General features: G+C 37.2%; 1 protein-coding gene across 8 annotated transcripts in view; it reads right to left on the reverse strand.

Moving 5' to 3' along the window:
* ZDHHC15 (zDHHC palmitoyltransferase 15) overlaps positions 1 to 12928 on the reverse strand; it is a 126566-nt gene that overhangs the window by 25641 nt on the left and 87997 nt on the right. The window lies entirely within an intron of this gene.

Here is a 12928-nt window from a genome sequence, read left to right on the forward strand (position 1 = left end):
CTGCATCAATCCTGACTGATACCCCTCTGGACCATATACTCCGGGATTGGGAAAGATTCAGACAACAGGAATTAAAAGAGAAAAAACTTATTAGGTTATGTAATCAGGTTTGGCCACAATATGAGTTAGGAAATTTAAAATGGGGTGAGGTACCATATGTCCAAATTTTCATGGCCTAGTATTTAGGCAATGAAACACAAAAGGAATTTAAGGCATGCATAGCTTGGAGGGATAACTCTAGGAAGGACACAGAGGACATTTTAACTGACCCACCACCCTACAGTGCCATGCAGTACACCAGGTGGGGAATGATGCTGTCCCTGAGGTAGACCCACAATGAAATTCTATTGATAGGGATAGACGGGGTCTGTTTGATAGATGGTATGAAGAAATTTACAGTAAAACCTGTTAATTATGAAAAGGTGAAAGAGGTCCAATAGGGACAGGATGAAAATCCTGCCATCTTCCAAGGGAGACTAGTGGAAGTTTTTAGGAAATATATGAACATGGGTCCCTCCTCCCGTAAGGGACAGGACCTTTTGGCTATGAATTTCATAGCCCAGTCTGCCCCAGATATCAGGCGGAAAATTCAGAAAGCAACTGCTGGTCCTCAGACTCCAATGAACGATTTGCTCCTATTGGCTTATTCGGTTTTCAATAATAGGGATGTGGCTGAAAAGGCTAAATGCACCCAGATAAATATGCAAAAGGCCAAAAAGATGGCAGTGGCTTTGTCCCCTCAGAGACCACCAAAGGGGAAGCCAACTTTCCTGGGCCAATCTGGCCCTGGTGGATCACTAGGCCCACGGGTACCCAGACAGGACCAGTGTACCCTGTGTAGACAAAAGGGGTACTGGAGGGAGGATCAAAATCAATGTGCCCTTTGCAAACAGCCAGGACATTGGAGGAGGGAATGCCCCAGATGCCAGACAGCAATGGGGACCCCTTGGCCATTGATGGTTTTGCAATCAGAAGACTGAAGGGGCCCAAGGCCAAAAGCTGCTCTGCCTGAAACCGAGCAGGACCCTGTAGGGGCTCCTGGGCACAGAGAGCCTTTCTGTTCAGCCTCCATGACCTTCCCTAAGATTCATGAACAGTTGCTAATCTGGGAAGGGAAGGGATGCAGAGTCAAGGGAGGAACAGCCAAGAAACAATAGTGCAGTCTTGGGTCAGAGTCCTGGTTCCACCTCAAGGGATACACATAACAATATCTTTAAGCTCTTTTATAGAATAAAAAACCAACAAATGGAAGATGTAAGCATTCTCCATACCAGAGAAGACCAATTAAGGTCAGACTAAAGGAACCAGAGAAGCCCATCAAGATTACCTGAGATGAGATTAAAGGAGGACAGGCTCTGTACACACCCTAATCTTGTCAGGAACCTCACCCTTAACTATTGCTATAAAACTCTTCATCAAGTCCTCCCAGGTTGGGACACATAATTTTCAAGGGCAGGAGTCTACTGTGCCCCCCTTTGCCTGGCAAAGCAATAAAGCTATTCTTCTACTTCACCCAAAACTCTGTTTCTGAGATTCCATTTGGCAGCAGTGTATAGAGGCTGAGATTTCGGCATCATGCCTAGAGATAACATCTCATAACTAGTGTTGAGCCTCAGGTAGTCATTGATGTGGCAGGCCACTCGACAGAATTTCTTATAGATACTAGTGCAACCTTTTCAATCTTAACCTAAAAGATTGGAAGGCTTAGCAATCATAAGGAGTATGCAATGGGGTGTCAGGGAAGTGGAAGGGGCACACTTTCCAGGAACCCCTTTTGTGCAACATCAGCGCCAGCTGTTTCTACATTCCTTTCTGTCTGTGCCTGATTGTCCCATCCCCTTAATGGGAAGAGACTTATAAACTAAGTTAGGGGCCACTCTGTTTCTTGAGGGGCAAGGGAACCACTCTCATCACCAAATGATTCTAACAGAAAGTGGAAAGGAACAGACTAAATCTGGAGCTGAAATAGAAGCCTTAGTAGACCCTGGAGTGTGAAATACCAAGGTCCCAGACTTGGTCAAAGATATCCAGCCGGCGATTATTAATACCTGAACCAAAATGGGAGACCACCGGTCTGACTAAACTGACCATAGCTGATAGGATTTTGGGGGGAACCCTTCTCCCCTAAGGCAAATGAGGGAAAATAAAACATTCCAACATAGGTGAATGGGTGTGCCAGTTCTTTCATAACATTGAGGTAGCTACCCAATTCTTTGAGGGAAAGAAAAAAAAATTGTCTGGACTTAAGGGAACAAAATCATTCTAGAAGGAATTTGCCTGCCTTTCTCATGCCTTTGAGATGCAAATGTTCTATCTGGTCTTCTCCAGGAAACCCTTATCTCTGCCATTTTTTAAAATGCAAATTTTGGGAAAAGGGCTAGAGAATTTGGAACTTGACTTATCAAGGACAAATAAAAATCTTAAGTGTCTTCTCCATAAACATTAGTAAAAAGGATTTAGCCATCTAGACAGGTGACCTTGATTTGTTCCATCTGCCTTTTCCATCTTCCAGAAGCCCAATTTGAATCCAACCTCTTGTAACTGATGGGTTTTACATTCTTTTACCTGATTCAGGGCTGAAATTTTGGAATGAGAACTATGAGGTCTCTGTGTTTGTTTGTGTGTTCATATGTATCTATATGTGTGTTGTAGATGTATGGTATTGCCAAAATTAATTTGTAAAAGAGCTCTATTTAATTGACTTAAAGGAAACTAAGCACTTATATAAATACTCAGAAATGTAAAAGAATCTGGCTAGAATGAATTTCAGGTTCATGTCATCTGAGAAATATTCAGTACTAATCAGATAGCTGGTATTAAAGGTGGCTTAAACTTGTTGGTTTGATGTCTTTAGAGTCATCAATGTGAAGTATAGTACTTCTGTTGTACCTAGGTTTACTAGAGGTCATATAAGACCTTATATCTGTTGCAAATTTGTCAGCAAGGAAAGTAAGTGACTCAATGTGAAAAAAAAACTTTTAAGGAAAGTAAGATGGGTGTTTTCAGTAAAAGACGTGTGAGGAATGGGAAAGGAACACTGAGAAAAGAGTTGTGCATGATCAGGATTTTCTAAGATTGGATTGAATTTAGTTGGGTAAATGGATTTTGTTGGGAGTAAGCTGAGGCAAGACTTGGAATTGGTTTCTCTCTCTGTTAAGAGAACAAAGTATTCTTGGAATGCTACTTTTGATAACAGATTGTGTGAGTTTCTTTGCCTTTAAGTGATTTGTATTTGCTTTTGAGATCTCTTGTAACTTTTGTTAAAGAATAAGTATTATCTCACAGTGACCTATGATCTTATTTGACCAAGTGTTTTGAAACTTTTTGGCAAACTTCCCAAATATCAAATTTTTATTAAAGTTCTTTTGACTTCCAGCTAACCTTGGGATGCTTTAGCAAGCCCCTGAGGCATCTCAGAGAGAAATATTTAACTAGGATTATTTGGTATGTTAAATTAAATGTAGTCAGTCATAATTCTGGTTATCGTAACCAAGCTTCTTTATCAATTACACTGCAATCAGATGTTTAACCATGACTTTTAAATCTTTTGTCATTTATAGATAGTTATTTTTGTACTTTGATGCTGTTGCAAAAGTGCTTCACCTTTAAGAAGATTCATAGGAAGGCTATGGAAGCAGTTACAACAGTTCCACAACAAGATGATGGCTATGAGAGGATTCCAGCCCATATCGACTTAAAACAAGGAGGCATCTGGCCCCTGGGGCCCCTATATCAGGCATCCAGAGACTTTTACTCCCTGACAGGCAGGGTCGACGCATCTGCTCAGCCTTGAAGCAGTTACAGAAGACAGACCATTGCCCCTAAGCTTCCCATAAGAATATGGGAGTAAAATCTCTGAGGGGGGAATGAAACAGGAGGGAAGGGGGCAGGGCACCACCTTTAAAAGAATGACATAGCTGTTGAGGACACGACAAAAACTGGTTAGAAACAACTAGGTCCAAGATTGTAGAAGGTTCAACTTCCAGTAGACCTTGAGCCTTATTATATGCTCACTGTAATACATTAGCATGTTAAATGACACACTCACAGGTGCCATGACAGTTCCAAGGCTGACCTGAAAAGGCCAAAAAGTGGGCGGTGGCCCAATTCCTGGAAATCCCCGCCCCTTCCCTGAAATAGTTGGAATAATCCTCCCACTCATTAGCCTATGAAATTACCCACCCCATAAAAACTAACCACCCCATATTTCGGTGCCTCTTGCCTTCCCCACACTCTGTCTATTGAGTCTGTATCTCTCTAATCTAAATCTAATTCTTACCTAAAAAAAAAGAATTGACTGAGACTAAGGACTCTTCCAATTTAGCCCTACCTATTGCCACTATGCATGGGAATAAGTAAGGGCACTTTGGTGCCCTTGAAGGGGTATATTCTTTAAGGTAGGAAGCATGAATTTAACTTATGACCTTGCCTAAGTTCTGTGGTAGTATCTTAAAGTTCCTCAGGCATAATCATAGAGGCCTGGTTAGGCCCAAAGAATTAAGTGATAAGGTAATTTTCTCTTCAAGCAAGATTCAATGGCTGTCTCTGATTGGGAGGTGATTGCACAGAATATCACCCAGAGATGATTCTAAACAATAAAGCTCTTGATGTGTAAGGTCTCATCTCAGAACCAGAGTTCTTATATATAGGATATCCTTAGAGAGTCTGAGTTCTGATGAAGAGAAGGGCTCTTACCAATGCTTTCAGAAGGTACAGCAATTAGAGCAATCTCTGGCATAGAATGGAAGTGTGCTTTGGTAGATTATCACCTCATCATCTTCCTAAAACAACATTATCCTCATATCAAGCCCCTGCTTAAAAACCATCAGTAGTTCCCCATTATCCACAGAAGAGTCTTTAGTCTTGTACCTAAGGTCCTATTCAATCTAACACTAATTCACCTGTGGCATTAAGCTAACAATCATCTTCTATATGCAACCTTATTTTGCAAGGGTTGAAGATAGTACTGAAATGAAGGTGATGAGGTCTATAACTTCAAGTAGTTCCCATCCAATCCACTACCATTCAAACTCTTTGTTGGAGCTAGGCTACTTTCTTCTTCATATCCTCCTCACTTAGCTTGGGGTCTCATGCATTATAACCTGTGATTTTCCTTTTAACTTCTGTCATTTCATTCCTTGCCACAAATCCAAATCCCATCTCATCTTTAAGGCCCAAATTCTCTCTCCTCTATAAAGCCTTTCCTGACTAGCCCAGCCTAAAAGAACCACTCTCTCCTTTGAATTCTTATAAGACAAATTTTATGGTTCTATTTATTTGGTCAATAACATACCCTGTATTGTGTTTTGTAAGACAACTTTTCATGTATGTGTCTTATCTTCCCAAATAAATGCAAGACGCTTGAGTTCAGACACAAAAAATGCATAATGTCCCCTATGGGTTCAATGTCATACACTTAATATGCTCTCAAATTATACTAGCTTATTTCTTCTGTTCTTTTTCGTAATGGGTTATTTATCACAGCAGCAGAAACTACCAAATTGAAAATAAATAAATCAGAAACTTCTTCTACCTTGAGCAGTTACTAATGATCTCATACAAAAAAAGTTTTACCCAAAGGAGTAGGAAATTATGCTATATATAAAGCATATAATCTGCTAGAGTCTGAGGTCAATATTTTCCTGGATAAGTGTCCAGCATTTGACAAGGAGTTTAATTCTTCCAAGCCCTGGTTAACATTAACACTGGAAAGTTGTATTAGCAAATTCAAGCAAATTTTGTTTTTCATATGAAGATTTTTTAACTTGAGAAAAATATCTCACCTGGAATATTAAAATTATCAAAATTGAAGAGTTGATTTTCAGTCTCATTAGCTACAGCTAGAAAGCAATGTTGGTGAGTTAAGGAAAGCTTGGTTCTTTTCTGCTGGATTCTTTTAAAATATCATTCTTGTCATAGTCAATACATTGGTATAGAGTAACTGGAATAGGCTGTGCATAATTATTGTGTACCCTAGGACTTGATCCTGACCTGGAGCTCCCTACTGGATTCTCAAACCAGGCTGAAGGAATACTCATGGATAGTTGATGGAATAGTTGATGGATGGTCATCAAATCACAAGAGAAGAGAACAAAAGAGGAAGGGAAGAAAAAGACCTACAAAAACAAATCAAAAACAATTAACAAAATGGCAACAAGAATATACATATCGATAATTGCCTTAAGTGTAAATGGATTAAATGCTTCAACCAAAAGACAGAGACTGGCTGAATGGACACAAACGCAAGACCTGTATATATGCTGTCTACAAGAGACCCATTTCAGGTCCAGGGAAACATACAGACTGAAAGAGAGGGGATGGAAAAAGGTATTCCATGCAAATGGAAATCAAAAGAAAGCTGGAGTAGCGATACTCATATCAGACAAAATAGACTTTAAAATAAGCACTGTTACAAGAGACAAAAAAGGACACTACATAATGGTCAAGTGATCAATCCAAGAAGAAGATGCAGCAATTGTAAATATATATGCACCCAACATAGGAGTACCTCAATATATAAGGCAAATGCTAGCAGCCATAAAAGGAGAAACCAACAGTAACACAATAATAGTGGGGGACTTTAACACCCCACTTAGATCAATGAACAGATCACCCAGACAGGAAATCAATAAGGAAACACAGCCATTAAATGACACATTAGACCCCATGGACCTAATGGATATTTAAAGAGCATTCCATCTGAAAGCAGTAGAACACACATTCTTAAGTGCACATAGAACATTCTCTAGGATAGATCACATGGTGGGCCACAAAGCAAGCATCAATAAATTTAAGAAAATTGAAATCATACCAAGCATGTTTCCTGACCACAACTCTTTGAGATTAGAAATCAACTACAAGGAAAAAACTGTAAAAAACACAAACACGTGGAGACTAAACAACCAATGGATCACTGAAGAAAGCAAAGAGGAAATCAAAAAATACCTAGAGACAAATGAAAATGAAAACATGATGATCCAAAACCTATGGGACACAGGGACTTCTCTGGTGGTCAAGTGGTTAAAACTCCATGCTTCCACTGCAGGGGGCACGGGTTTGATCCCTGGTCATGGAATTAAGATCCTGCATGCCGTATGGTGCAGCAAACAAACAAACAAAAACCACAAAACAAACCAAAAACCCCACAAAACCTATGGGATGCAGCAAAAGCAGTTCTAAGAGGGAAGTTTATAGCAATGCAATCTTACCTCAGGAGACAAGACAAATCTCAAATAAACAACCTAATGCTACACCTAAAGCAACTAGAGAAGGAAGAACAAAGAAAACCCAAAGTTAGTAGAAGGAAAGAAATCATAAAGATCAGAGCAGAAATAAATGAAATAGAGATGAAGAAAACAATAGAAAAGATTGATAAAACTAAAAGCTGGTTCTTGGAAAAGATAAACAAAATTGATAAACCTTTAGCCAGACTCATCAAGAAAAAAAAGGAAGAGGGCTCAAATCTATAAAATTAGAAATGAAAAAGGAGAAGTTACTCACTGACACTGCAGAAATACAAAGGATCATAGGAGACTATTAGAAGCAACTCTATGCCAATAAAATGGAAAACCTAGAAGAAATGGACAAATTCTTAGAAAGGAACAACCCTCCAAGACTGAACCAAGAAAAAAATAGAAAATATGAACAAACCAAATTCTATCAAACCTTTAGAGAAGAGTTAACACCTATTCTTCTCAAACTATTCCAAAAATATTGCAGATGAAGGAACACTCCAAAATGTATTCTATGAGGTCACCATCAGTCTGATACCGAAACCAGACAAAGAAACCACAAAAAAGAAAATTACAGGCCAATATCACTGATGAACATAGATGCAAAAATCCTCAACAAAATACTAGCAAACCAAATCCAACAACACATTAAAAGGATGATACACCATGATCAAGTGGGATTTATTGTAGGGATGCAAGGATTTTTCAATATCCACAAATCAATCAGTGTGATACAACACACCAACAAATTGAAAAATAAAAACCACATGATCATCTCAATAGATGCAGAAAAAGTTTTTGACAAAATTCAACACCCATTTATGATAAAAACTCTCGAGAAAGTGGGCATACAGGGAACTTACCTCAACATACTAAAGGCCATATATGACAAAGCCACAGCTAACATCATACTCAATGGTGAAAAGCTGAAAGCATTTCCTCTAAAATCAGAAACAAGACAAGGATATCCACCCTTGCCACTTTTATTCAACATAGTATTGGAAGTCCTAGCCATGGCAATCAGAGAAGAAAAAGAAATAAAAGGAATCCAAACTGGAAATGAAGAAGTAAAACTGTCACTGTTTGCAGATGACATGATACTGTAAATAGAAAATCCTAAATGCACTACCAGAAAACTACTAGAGCTAATCAATAAACCTGGTAAAGTTGCAGGATCCAAAATTAATACACAGAAATCTGTTGCATGTCTATACACTGACATTGAAAGATCAGAAAGAGAAATTAAGGAAACAATCCCGTTTACCATCACATCAAAAAGAATAAAATACCTAGGAATAAACCTACCTAAGGAGACAAAAGACCTGTACTCTGTAAACTGTAAGATGCTGATGAAAGAAATCGAAGAAGACACAAACAGATGGAAAGATATTTCATGTTCTTGGATTGGAAGAATCAACATTGTCAAAATGACTATACTACTCAAGGCAATCTACAGATTCAATGCAATCCCTGTCAAATTACCAATGGCGTTTTTCACAGAAGTAGAACAAATAATTTTAAAATTTGTATGGAGACACAAAAGACCCCAAATAGCCAAATAATCTTGAGAAAGAAAAACAGAGCTGGAGGAATCAGGCTCCTTGACTTCAGACTATACTACAAAGCTACACTCAAACAAAAGAGTATGGTACTGGCATTAAATAGAAATATAGGTCAATGCAACAGGATAGAAAGCCCAGAAATAAACCCAAGCACCTATGGTCAATTAATCCATGACAAAGGAAGCAAGAATATACAATGGAGAAAAGGTCTCTTCAATAAGTGGTGCTGGGAAAACTGGACAGCTACATGTAAAAGAATGAAGTTAGAACATTCTCTAACACCATACACAAAAATAAACTCAAAATGGATTAAGGACCTAAATGTAAGCCTGGATATTATTAAACTCTTAGAGGAAAACATAGGCAGAACACTCTTTGACATAAATCTCAGTAATATCTTTTTGTATCCACCTCCTAGATTATTAAAATAAAAACAAAAATAAACAAATGGGAGTAATTAAACTTAAAAGCTTTTGCAAAGCAAAGGAAACCATAAACAAAATGCAAAGAGAACCCACAGAATGGGAGAAAATATTTGCAAATAAAGTGACTGACAACGGGTTAATCTCCAAAATATACAAACAGCACATGCAGCTCAATATTGAAAAAACAAACAACCCAATTAAAAACTGGGCAGAAGATCTAAATAGACATTTCTCCAAAGAAGACATACAGGTGGCCAAAAAGCACATGAAAAATGCTCAACATTGGTAAGTATTAGAGAAATGCAAATCAAAACTACATTGCAGTCTCACTTCACACTGGTCAGAATGGCCATCCTCAAAAAGTCTACAAACAATAAGTGCTGGAGAGGGTGTGGAGAAAAGGGAACTCTCCTACACTGTTGGTAGGAATATAAATTGGTACAACCACTATAAAGAACAGTATGGAGGTTCCTTAAAAAACTAAAAATAGAACTACCATGTGATCCAGAAATCCCACTCTGGGGCATATATCCAGACAGAGCCATACTTTAAAAAGATATATGTACCCCAATGTTCATAGCAGCACTATTTACAATAGCCAAGACATGGAAGCAACCTAAATGTCCATCGACAGATGAACGGATAAAGAAGTACATATATACAATGGAATATTATTCAGCCATAAAAAAGAATGAAATAATGCTGTTTACAGCAACATGGATGGACCTAGAGGTGCTCATACTCAGTGAAGTAAGTCAGACAGAGAAAGACAAATATAATATGATATCATTTATTTTTGGAATCTAAAAAAAGGATACAAATGAACTTATTTACAAAACAGAAACGGACCCACAGACTTCGAAAACAAACTTTTGGTTACCAAAGGGGAAAGGTTGGGGCGGGGGGAGGGGTAAATTAGGAGTTTGGGATTAACATATACACACTACTATACATAAAATAGATAATCAATGAGGACCTACTATACAGCACAGGGAACTCTACTCAATATTCTGTAATAACCTATACAGGAAAAGAATCTGAAAAAGAATGGATATATATATGTATAACTGAATCATTTTACTGTATACCTGAAACTAACATAACATTGTAAATCAACTATACTCCAACATAAAATAAAAATTAAATTAAAAAAAAAGAAGAACATACCAAAAAATAATGAAGAAAAATTATGGTAATAAGTGATGAAAGGGTCAGAATTGCCAGCGGTAGTCAAAAGGGATTTTATTCTATATATGTTTTACAACTTTTAATGATTTGTATATTCATGAATTCTTCCTATTGTTAAAGTTAATAAAAAGTCATAAAAGCCAAGGAAAATCTCCTCAGAATTATACATTGATCTGTCACTTTTGATTTGCACATTTTTTCTATGCATGTGTACATTAATCTCATCAGAGAAGCCTCTTTAAATCTTTTGACTTCATAAAGGTGTTTCTTTACCTCATATGTTGCTGTACTAAAATAAGGCATGGACCTACCTACTGTATAGCACAGGGAGCTATACTCAATATTTTGTAATAACCTATAAGGGAAAAGAATGAAAAAATAGATTTATATGTATGTATACCTGAATCACTTTGTTGTACAATGGAAACTAACACAACATTGTAAATCAACTATACTTCTATTAAAATAAATTAAAATAGATAAATAAATAAATAGAATGCAAAGTAATAAAAAATAAATTAAGGTGGGGATTTTAAAGAAGATAAAGACTGTATATAGTTCCTGATTATGATATTACATATTTTCTTAACAGGTTACTCTTTTTCCCTATTTTACCAACTTATATATATTTTAGAATGCTTTGCATTATATAATGTACAAGTACATCATTTATAGTAAACTAAATATTATATTTGGGGCTAGGACTGAAACCCTGATATTATTCCTTAAAGAAATTAAGTTCAATACACGAAATTTTAACTTATAGTAACTTTCCCAGGAATCTAAGTTGTCAAAAGTGCAAGGACTACTTGTATATGACCAGTTTTGCACAGAAATTTTGGGTAAGTGAGGATAACACAGAATCAGACAAATAGTACAGCATGAGAACGTGTGTTAGAGAAAAAGGAGAGTTTTCCAATATTTAAATTTGTTAGATACTGTAATGGGTGATAAAGGAGGGTTGTGAATCTCTTTCAATGGACTTTTAAAAAACCTCACTTATTTGGGATGGTACAGTGTTCTTGCTAAAGCTATAGGTGGCTTATACTCTGTGACTTACAATTTATGTAAGAAGCAGTTGAATGCATTATATAGTAAGATAGCATGCAGTCACAGCACTGTGTCTCATGTGTATTTGTCCAAAGGACAGATACAACATTATACTGGAAAGAATCCAGTATTTGGAATCAGGATGCCTTACTTTACGTCCAAGTTCTGCCTCTTTCTTGCTATGTGATCTTGCATAAGTTATCTCACATCTCCAAATCTTAGTCTCCTCATTTATAAAATGGGAATGGTATTAATAATAATGCCTACTTAACCTGACAGTTGTGAGACAAAGGATATGAAAAATAGTATATGAATGTTCTTTGTAAACTATAAAATGGTGTACCTATTTTTTATGATTGACTATTTTTTAAAAAGTCTGGCATTGAAAACTACTTCAAGAAAATAACCTCTTTATAATGCAGTACTGCATCTATAATTAAAGTTTTCCACTTGCCAAAACAAGGCTCAGATATGAATAGTTTTTTCCATTGGGGAGATTTTTCAAACCATTTTAAGACCCTAGAAGTCTATGATTTCTATTAGAGTTTGGATTTCTTAACACCAAAATAAAAGTTCTTATCACTTGTAAGCACGGTAAGTAAAAGTCTGATAGCTGAAGGATGGTAGGTCAAAATACTGTCAGTTTTTCAATAAAGAGTCAGCAGGGTGAGGTAAAGGAGCTGCTTGTGTTATAAGTTCTTTGGGCTGGGTAAGAACTCCTTCCTTTTCTAACTATAGATTTTGGACTGTTTTGTCTTCCTTAGTCCTAGTAACAATGCCTTATTCTAAAACTGGACTTCCAGGTAGAGAAGCTGGGACTAGATCATCTAACTGGGGAAACATTTAGAAAGGCTTGTTTCCCACCTCTGCTCCCCACCTCAATGCCTTTCCATGTCCTTATTCAGCTGCGTTCATCCCAGGTACAGTTTGTAATAACTACTACAAGTTCTCACTCAAAATTTCTGTCAGCTACAGCATTATTGGGACCAGTCTGCTATTAACAACATAAACAAATGTTAGAGGCACAGAAGTAAGCATGGAGAAAAAGAATAGGTGGCAATGGGGTTACATGACATGAGAACTTAACTTTTAGCTCTTCATAAAAACCTCAAGATGACTCAATAATCTGGTGGGAGAAAGGTGGAGGGCAAAGTTCTGATTCCTTATTTTTCCTTTGAGGGCTGCCTTTTAGAAAAGTATACTAGGTGGATGTGTAGCCTTGCCCCTATATACTATCATTTATTTTTTCATGTATTAGACCATTCTAAAGCAGAATGGGCATGAGATTTTAAAGAAAATTTAGCCAATGTGCATGAACCAGGGTAGAGAAAGGTGAGCTGTTATCCACTGATTGAATCAATTCAAGCAAAGTACTCCAAGTGACAACTGGCAGGATTGTTTACAAACATGCACAACACTGTTTACTATGTTTCCCGATTTATCTGATTGGTTATAAATTCCGTATCATAAA

The sequence above is a fragment of the Balaenoptera borealis genome (genome assembly GCF_965194805.1).
Source record: "Balaenoptera borealis genome assembly, chromosome: X".
Taxonomy (NCBI): Eukaryota; Metazoa; Chordata; class Mammalia; order Artiodactyla; family Balaenopteridae; genus Balaenoptera; species Balaenoptera borealis.